Here is a 7826-nt window from a genome sequence, read left to right on the forward strand (position 1 = left end):
TTTTCTTCTAGAAGTTTTATGGTTTTAGGTCTCACATTTTAGGGCCTTTTGATTTAAAGTCCATTTGATTTTATTTTTGTGTTTGTGGTAAAAAGGTGGTCCAGTTTCATTCTTTTGCATGTTTCTTTCCAGTTTTCCCAACACCATTTCTTGACCAGACTGTCTTTTCCCCATTGCATATTTCTTGCCATTAATTGTGGGTTTATTTCTAGGCTCTCTGTTCTGTTCTATTGATCTATGTGTCTGTTTTTGTGCTGGATGACTTTTATTTCTTTTTCATGCTTGATCGTTTTAGTACAGACTTCCAGTACTCTGTTGAATAGGAGTGATGAGAGTTGGTACCCTTTTCTTGGTCTTGGTCTTAGAAGAAAGGCTCTCAACGTTTCACTGTTGGTATGATGTTAGTTGTTGGCTTGTCATATATGGCTTTCATTGTGTTGAGATATGTTCCTTCTATAACCAGTTTGTTGAGTTTTCATCACCTCTTGCTTCTGCAGTGTTTAGGGTAGATCCCTATTAGAACTGTTGGTGGGAGGGCAGGGAAGAGGGGAAAATGGGTGATGGGCATTGAAGAAGGCGCTTGTTGGGATGAGCACTGGGTACTGTATGTAAGCGATGAATCACAGGAATCTACCCCCAAAGCCAAGAGCACACTGTATACACTGTATGTTAGCCAACTTGACAATAAGTTATATAGATATACTTTTTCAATGACAAAACTATCACAAACCTTTAGACAATAAATTATATCTAAAAAAAAAGAACTGCTGGGATATCATGTTACAGCTGCTTAATTATCTCACACAGACCACAGGCTCCTTGAGGACAATAATATTATCTCAGACATCTTGGTGTTCTCAGTGCTGAGTACAAGCCTAGAGTATTTGTATGAATGAGTTAAAAGTCCAAGGATTATTCCTTTTATATCCTTCCTTGGAAGTACTTTCTTATTAGTAATATGTATTTATACCTTCTGTTCCAAAGAAATTTTGCGCAGGAGCATTTAGTATTTTTAAATTATATAATTGCATGTTATAACCACTGACTTAAAAAATTATGTGAAACCATTTTTAATAGTTTTTTTAATTTTAGAGAGAAAGAGAGAGCTCAGGGGAGGAAGGGAAGGAGAGAGAGAGAGAGAGAGAGAGAGAGAGAGAGAGAGAGAGAAACTTAAGCAGGTTCCACACTCAGGGCAGAGCCTGACGTGGGGCTCAATGCCACAACCCTGGGATTGTGACCTGAGCCGATTCAAGATTCAGATGCTTTCAGGGAAATAAAAATCAAAGCCACACTGAGATACCATCTCACACCGGTCAGAGTGGCTAAAATGAACAAATCGGGAAACTATAGATGCTGGTGAGGATGTGGAGAAATGGGAACCCTCTTGTACTGTTGGTGGGAATGCAAATTGGTACAGCCACTCTGGAAAACAGTGTGGAGCTTCCTCACAAAATTAAAAATAGAACTACCCTATGACCCAACAATAGCACTTTTAGGAATTTACCCAAGGGATGCAGGAGTGCTGTTTCAAAGGGACACATGCACCCTAAAGTTTGTAGCAGCACTATCGACAATAGCCAAAGTATGGAAAGAGCACAAATGTCCATTGATGGATGAATGGATAAAGAAGATGTGATTTATATGTACAATGGATTACTACTTGGCAATGAGAAAGAATGAAATCTGGCCATTTGCAGCAACGTGGATGGAACTGGAGGGTATCATGCTACGTGAAATAAGTCAGTCAGAGAAAGACAGGTATCATATGTTTTCCCTCACATGTGGATCTTGAGAAACTTAACAGAAGACCATGGGGGAAGGGAAGGGGAAAATACAGTTACAAAGAGGGAGGGAGGCAAACCATAAGAGACTCTTAAATACAGAGAACAAACTGAGGATTAATGGGGGATGTGGCAATGGGGAAAGTGGGTGATAGGCATTGAGAAGGACACTGTTGGGATGAGCACTGGGTTTTGTATGGAAGCCAATTTGACAATAAATTATATTAAAAAAATGATTCAGATGCTTAACTGAGGGAGTCACACCCAAACGCCCCATGAAGCCATTTAAAAAAATAAAATCTGGGGGCGCCTGGGTGGCTCAGTCGGTTAAGAGTCCGACTTTGGCTCAGGTCATGATCTCGCAGTTCGTGAGTTCAAACCCCGCGTCAGGCTCTGTGCTGATGGCTCAGAGCCTGGAGCCTGTTTCAGATTCTGTGTCTCCCTCTCTCTCTGACCCTCCCCCGTTCATGCTCTGTCTCTCTCTGTCTCAAAAATAAAGATTAAAAAAAAATTAAAAAAAAAAATAAAAAAATAAAATCTGGATATTCTAAAGACTTGGAGCCTTTAGTTGAGTAGCATTAAAATGACATATTCTGGGGGCTCTTGATAGCATTATATCGATGAGTACAAGCTTTGGAGTCCAAGAGACCAGAGGCCAAGTCATGGCTATTGCCTTTCACATTACAGTGACTGTGGGCAACTTATTATCTCTGGCACTTAATTTTCTCAGTGCTGTGAAAAATAACTATATAAATATAGATAGTGTGTCTATGTTTATTAGTAGGGTCTGGTACATAAAACTACTAATGATTATTGATTTTCAAAATTTTGACCTAATTAGGAATATTTCACATGAACATTTTTAAGAGATCAAGAAGAAAAAGGCAACTTCATAGTGGAGTGTTTCCATAGGTATTACCTTGATTTTGGTCCACTGAAATGTTAACCTTGCAACTGATCATTATGCTAGGATGTTAGACCGAGGAGATAATATTTATCTTGACAATGGTTTAATACCTAAAGGCTACAAATATAAATTTTGGTAAAAGTGCTACCTTGTTCATATTGAAAATAGGGCTTACTTGGAATGACCATAGTAGAAGCCCTATTATCCGATGTGATTGGCACTGGTCAAAAAATTTGTCAGTAAATTGAAAGGGGATTCATGATTAATGATTAGTCAACATTACTAATTACCAGGGAAATGCAAATTAAAACCTCAGTGAGACATCACCTTACACCTGTCAGAATAATTAGAATAAAAGAGACATAAGTGTTGGGGAGGATGTGGAGAAAAAGGAAACCTCATTCACTGTTGGTGGGACAGTGACTGTGAAATTGGTACAGCCACTGTGAAAAACAATATGGAAGTTCCTCAAAAAATTAAAAATAGAAATACTATTTGATCTTGTAATTCTGCTACTGGGTATTTACCCAAAGAAAACAAAAACAGTAATTCAAAATGATATATGCATCACTATGTTTATTTCACCATTATTTACAGTAGCCAAGATATACAAGCATCTTAAGTATTTATGGATAAATGATTGGATACGGAGGATGTGGTACACACACACACACACACACACACACACATACTGGAATACTACAAAGCATTAAAAAGGATGAGATTGTACCATTTCTTTTTTGCTTTGTAATCAGTATATTAAGGAGACATTCATATAGTTCAAGAATTGCTTAATTCTGATATCCAGATTCAAGCTTGTGAACATAACTTATAAACATACAATTAAAGCTATGCATCATAATTTACTATACTACCAACATTTAAATTATGGGGTGTAAGTTAAATGGTTTAAAGTAAGCCTGTAACATACCTAAGAAACACCTTCCTAGCTCATACATGCAAATTCACTTCTCCATGCAAATGTCTCTTCACTTTAAGTTACCCTGCTCCCAAAGTCATTACTCTGAAGCTTATCATGGTACAAAGAGAAGGAAAAAAAGTGTAACCAGGACTGATTTTATATGTATACAAAATGTAAATAAATATAAAAAATATACATAAGATATAAAATTTTATATAATATATATAAGATGGCACAGCAGAAGGGAATGCAGTTCTATAAGTGCAAGCCCTCAAATGGCAGATTATGATAAATGCTTCTTTAGCAAGGTACCTTTCCACCACTGATACCACAGGCCCAATTAATCACACAACATGCCATCTTCAAATAACAGTTGAGGCAATAGAATAATTGCAGAAGCATCACAATCAATCCCACTGAATAGAACTACAGACCAACACTTCCCTACAAGTTAAGTTCTTCTTCTGACTGCCAATTAAACACAAGTTTTAACTTCATAGTTTGCCAATTAAGGGTCATACACTGAAATCAATACATACATTTAGCATTTCAGTCTAAACTATTTCAGGTACCTAGAGCTGAAATCAGTTACAAGGTATGGCCTAACAAATGCTAGGGGAGATTTTTTTTTTTTAAAGTAGTTTTTATGAGTGTTAAACTTATCTTGCACACTGAAGTCATCATACATATGGGGCAAAGGCAGAGTTTTAATATTTGAGTTTATTCTTCATTTAACTTTTAAAAGATTACAATAGTTGAATATTAAAACAAAAACAATGAGCTATGATTACAGTCCTTCTCTCATTCACTACTGCATACAAGATGCCAGCAGGTTATTCACAGGCCCCATTAAGAGGTCTGACACTGAACACCATCCCCAGGAAGATGTTCATCATTCTCATATGCTTCTCCATTGTGATGGTGCCATCTTTCCTGATTTGGACAAAAGTCCACCAGTTCTACCTGGTCCATTTTATCAGTCTCTTCTACTTCCTTCTTCTCAGATAGGAGTTTTTCTAGCAAAGAGTTTATCAGGAGAGAGAAAGCCGCTCTCAGGAAAGTTTACCTTAATTTCGATGATTAGGTGACCCTTTTCATATTCACCCTACAATAAATTGGCACGCCTTCGTTTAGCACACTTGATATCTCCCTGCTTGACAGTCTGACCTGGATGAGAGGTGATGACAATGGTTCTGTTGTCACGGGTAGATATTGGCTTTTGAAAGCCATACAGTGCTTCAACCAGCTGTATGTCCATATACAAGAGAAGATCCTCTCCTCACCAAGTAAAAACAGCATGGCCCTTCTGATCTAAAATAATGATAATAGCTCGTGGTTCCAGTCCTGGTTCTTAGTCTCCTTCACCATGGAATGTTATTTTCTGGCCATCTTTCATGCCCTTGTCAATATGAACTTCTAGAATCTTCCTTTCTCGAATTCTCTTCCTTCTATTGCAGCTTTTACATCTATCTTTAGGATTGATCCATTCCCTAGGGTCCTGGCTCTCAATGCACACAGATTGAATTTGCTGAACCATTCCAGGTCCTGTCTGATGAATTCTTATTTGCACTCTAGTACCTCAGCCATTGGGACAACATTCTACCACTCCTTTCTTACCACCTTGGCCTTCACATTTGTTGCAAATCACATTCTTCTACAGAACTGGTTTTCTTATTGCACTGTTACATAAATCTCCTAAGGTTACAGAGAGCTGATGTACAACATTTTCACCTCTCCCTTCTCTCTGCATCCTTCCTCCTCCTCCAAAAAACATATCAAAGGTGTCCATGGGAGAGTCCAAACCACTGCCTGCTCCACCTTCTTTAATTGCCTGTTCTCCTCCTTTGTCATATAATTCCCTTTTCTTTGTATCAGAGAGCACTTCATAAGCTTGAGAAATCTGCTTAAACTTCTCTCCTTCATTTGGATTCTTGTCAGGGTGGTACTTCAAAGCCAGTTTCCTGTAAGCCTTTTTCAATTCTTCCTGGGTAGCACTGGGTTTGACCCCCAAACATCACAGTAAGTAGTTTCTTTCACCATTTTCTACAGCAGGTGAGCAGGCCAAGGTTGGTGTGAGGGAGTGGGAAGGAGCTCATTCCTGGGTGTAGTTTGGGCAGCCGTGGCTCCTCCACTTCTGACCAAGCATTCTGGAAAGTTCTGCCCAAGATTGTACCATTTGAGACAACATAGATGGACAAAGAATGTGTAATGCTAAGTGAAATAAGTCAGACTAAGAAAAACAAATACCATATGATTTCAGTCATATGTGAAATCTAAAAAAAACAAATGAATGAACAAAGAAACAAAAAGCAGAATCAGATCAATGAATACAGAGAACAAACTAATGGCTGCTAGAGGGTGGACAAGATGGGTGAAAGGGAGGGAGATATAGGCTTCCAGTTATGGAATGAATAAGTCATGGGGACAAAAGGCAAAGCATAGAGAATGTCATGAGTGACATTATAACAATGTTGTATGGTGACAAATGGTAGCTACGCTTGTGGTGAGCATAGCATGATGTATAGAATTGTCCAATCACTATGCTGTACACCTGAAACTAATGTAACAATGTATGTCAACTATACTCACATAGGAACATAAAAGAAAGGACTCATGAAAACAATATATACATGTTTTGTTTTTTGAAATTAATTAATTAATTAATTTTTAAAGTTGATTTATTTATTTTGAGAAAGAGCGAGAGAGCAAGAGCACAAGCAGGTGAGGGGCAGAGAGAGAGAGAGAGAGAGTGGGAGACAGAATTCAAAGCAGCCTCTGTGCCATCAATGCAGAGCCCGATGAGGGGCTCTAACACATGAACCATGAGATCATGACCTGGGTTGAGATCAATAGTCAGATGCTTAACCAACTGAGCCACCCAGGTGCCCCAATATATACATGTATTAAATATTCATGTTGTTCACTAATATTTGATGAAGAGTCAAGGCCCCTCTTTTCAGTGTTCTGAGGAGAGCTCGGTCATCTTCCTTGCGTCCTGCATACCCACAAGACACTGTCTCCTGTGTCTCCTAGTTTTAATTTACTAAAAGCAGAGCTAGAAGTTAAGGGGTTGTGAGGTCTGCCTGGATTGTTAAATATACCTCACACTCTTTCACAAATATCTTACCACAATAATTTTCTTGCCTTTGTCAACTCTTTCTGAAGTATTCGACCAGGTTTTCATAGAATCCCCAAACTCCCACACTGCTATTGCATCAGTTTGTGTACATTTAATTAAGTTATGTAATTGCAATAGCAAGAAAACTGGCATAAACTGACTTGAGAGAAACATAGAGAACTCAGAGTGAACATTAAACATATGTGTGGGCATTCTAGAAACTAACCTACTAGTGGTAATTGTCCAATGTAAAATCAGTCAGATATTTTACAGAGAAAAGGAACCCATGGCTTAGTCAAGTGGACTGGTTAAGTGGAAGTGATCAGGATCATCAGCTGGGTTTAATCTTGAGCGCTTAGCTTCCTTCTATGAACTGAACTTTGCTAATTAGAAATGCTGTGAGATTCTGAGCTTTTGACCCTTGAAGTGTTTTAAACTTTTATGACCTTGTTAGGTTATTTCAAGGCAATTCAATTTAGGACGTTGGGTGGTATTTGAATTTTCTCTCTTGCCAACCCATTTCTTTTTTCATGATCTCCTCTAATCCACATGCCCCAATAAAAATACTAGTTTAATTTTAAAATGCAAGATAGATGAACAATCCTATCCTGTGGAAACAGCGTCTGCCAAACGCTTGCTGAGGAAAAACCACCCATAACGTCCTGACTCTCAGCTGCACTCATATCCCTGGATCCTTCCTGAGCAGTCAAGCTTTTAAGAATACCTCCTGACACTTTTACCTAATTTGATGTTGAAAGTTTTAATGCAAGCCACAGAAAATGGATCTTTTGTCAATTTACATAAAGTCTCTTTTGGTCTCTTATTAGTACAAGTATTTTCTTAAATAGGAAAATTCAGTTCTCTTTGTTTAGACTAGCATCCATATTTCAAAGGATTATGAAATAAGTGTTTGATACAGAAGAGATAAAAAGAAGGCGCCCATTTGAAAATCTTGATATAATTGATCTGATAAATTCTTAACTCCTGCTGATGTTGATGAGAGTGGTGCATGCAAAGAGCCAGAGGTCACGTTTGAGGTATTTGAAATTTGGAACAGTCTCCCAGAGGGTTCTCTAAACCTTCCTGATATTACTCTCT

General features: G+C 38.1%; 1 pseudogene; it reads right to left on the bottom strand.

The window, feature by feature from the left end:
* Nucleotides 1-4459: 4459 nt before the first annotated feature.
* LOC112854655 (dnaJ homolog subfamily A member 1-like) lies at nucleotides 4460-5650 on the bottom strand (annotated as a pseudogene).
* Between the last annotated feature and the right edge of the window lie 2176 nt (nucleotides 5651-7826).

Source organism: Puma concolor, chromosome D2, assembly GCF_028749965.1.
Source record: "Puma concolor isolate L17-30 chromosome D2, mPumCon1.1.hap2, whole genome shotgun sequence".
Taxonomy (NCBI): Eukaryota; Metazoa; Chordata; class Mammalia; order Carnivora; family Felidae; genus Puma; species Puma concolor.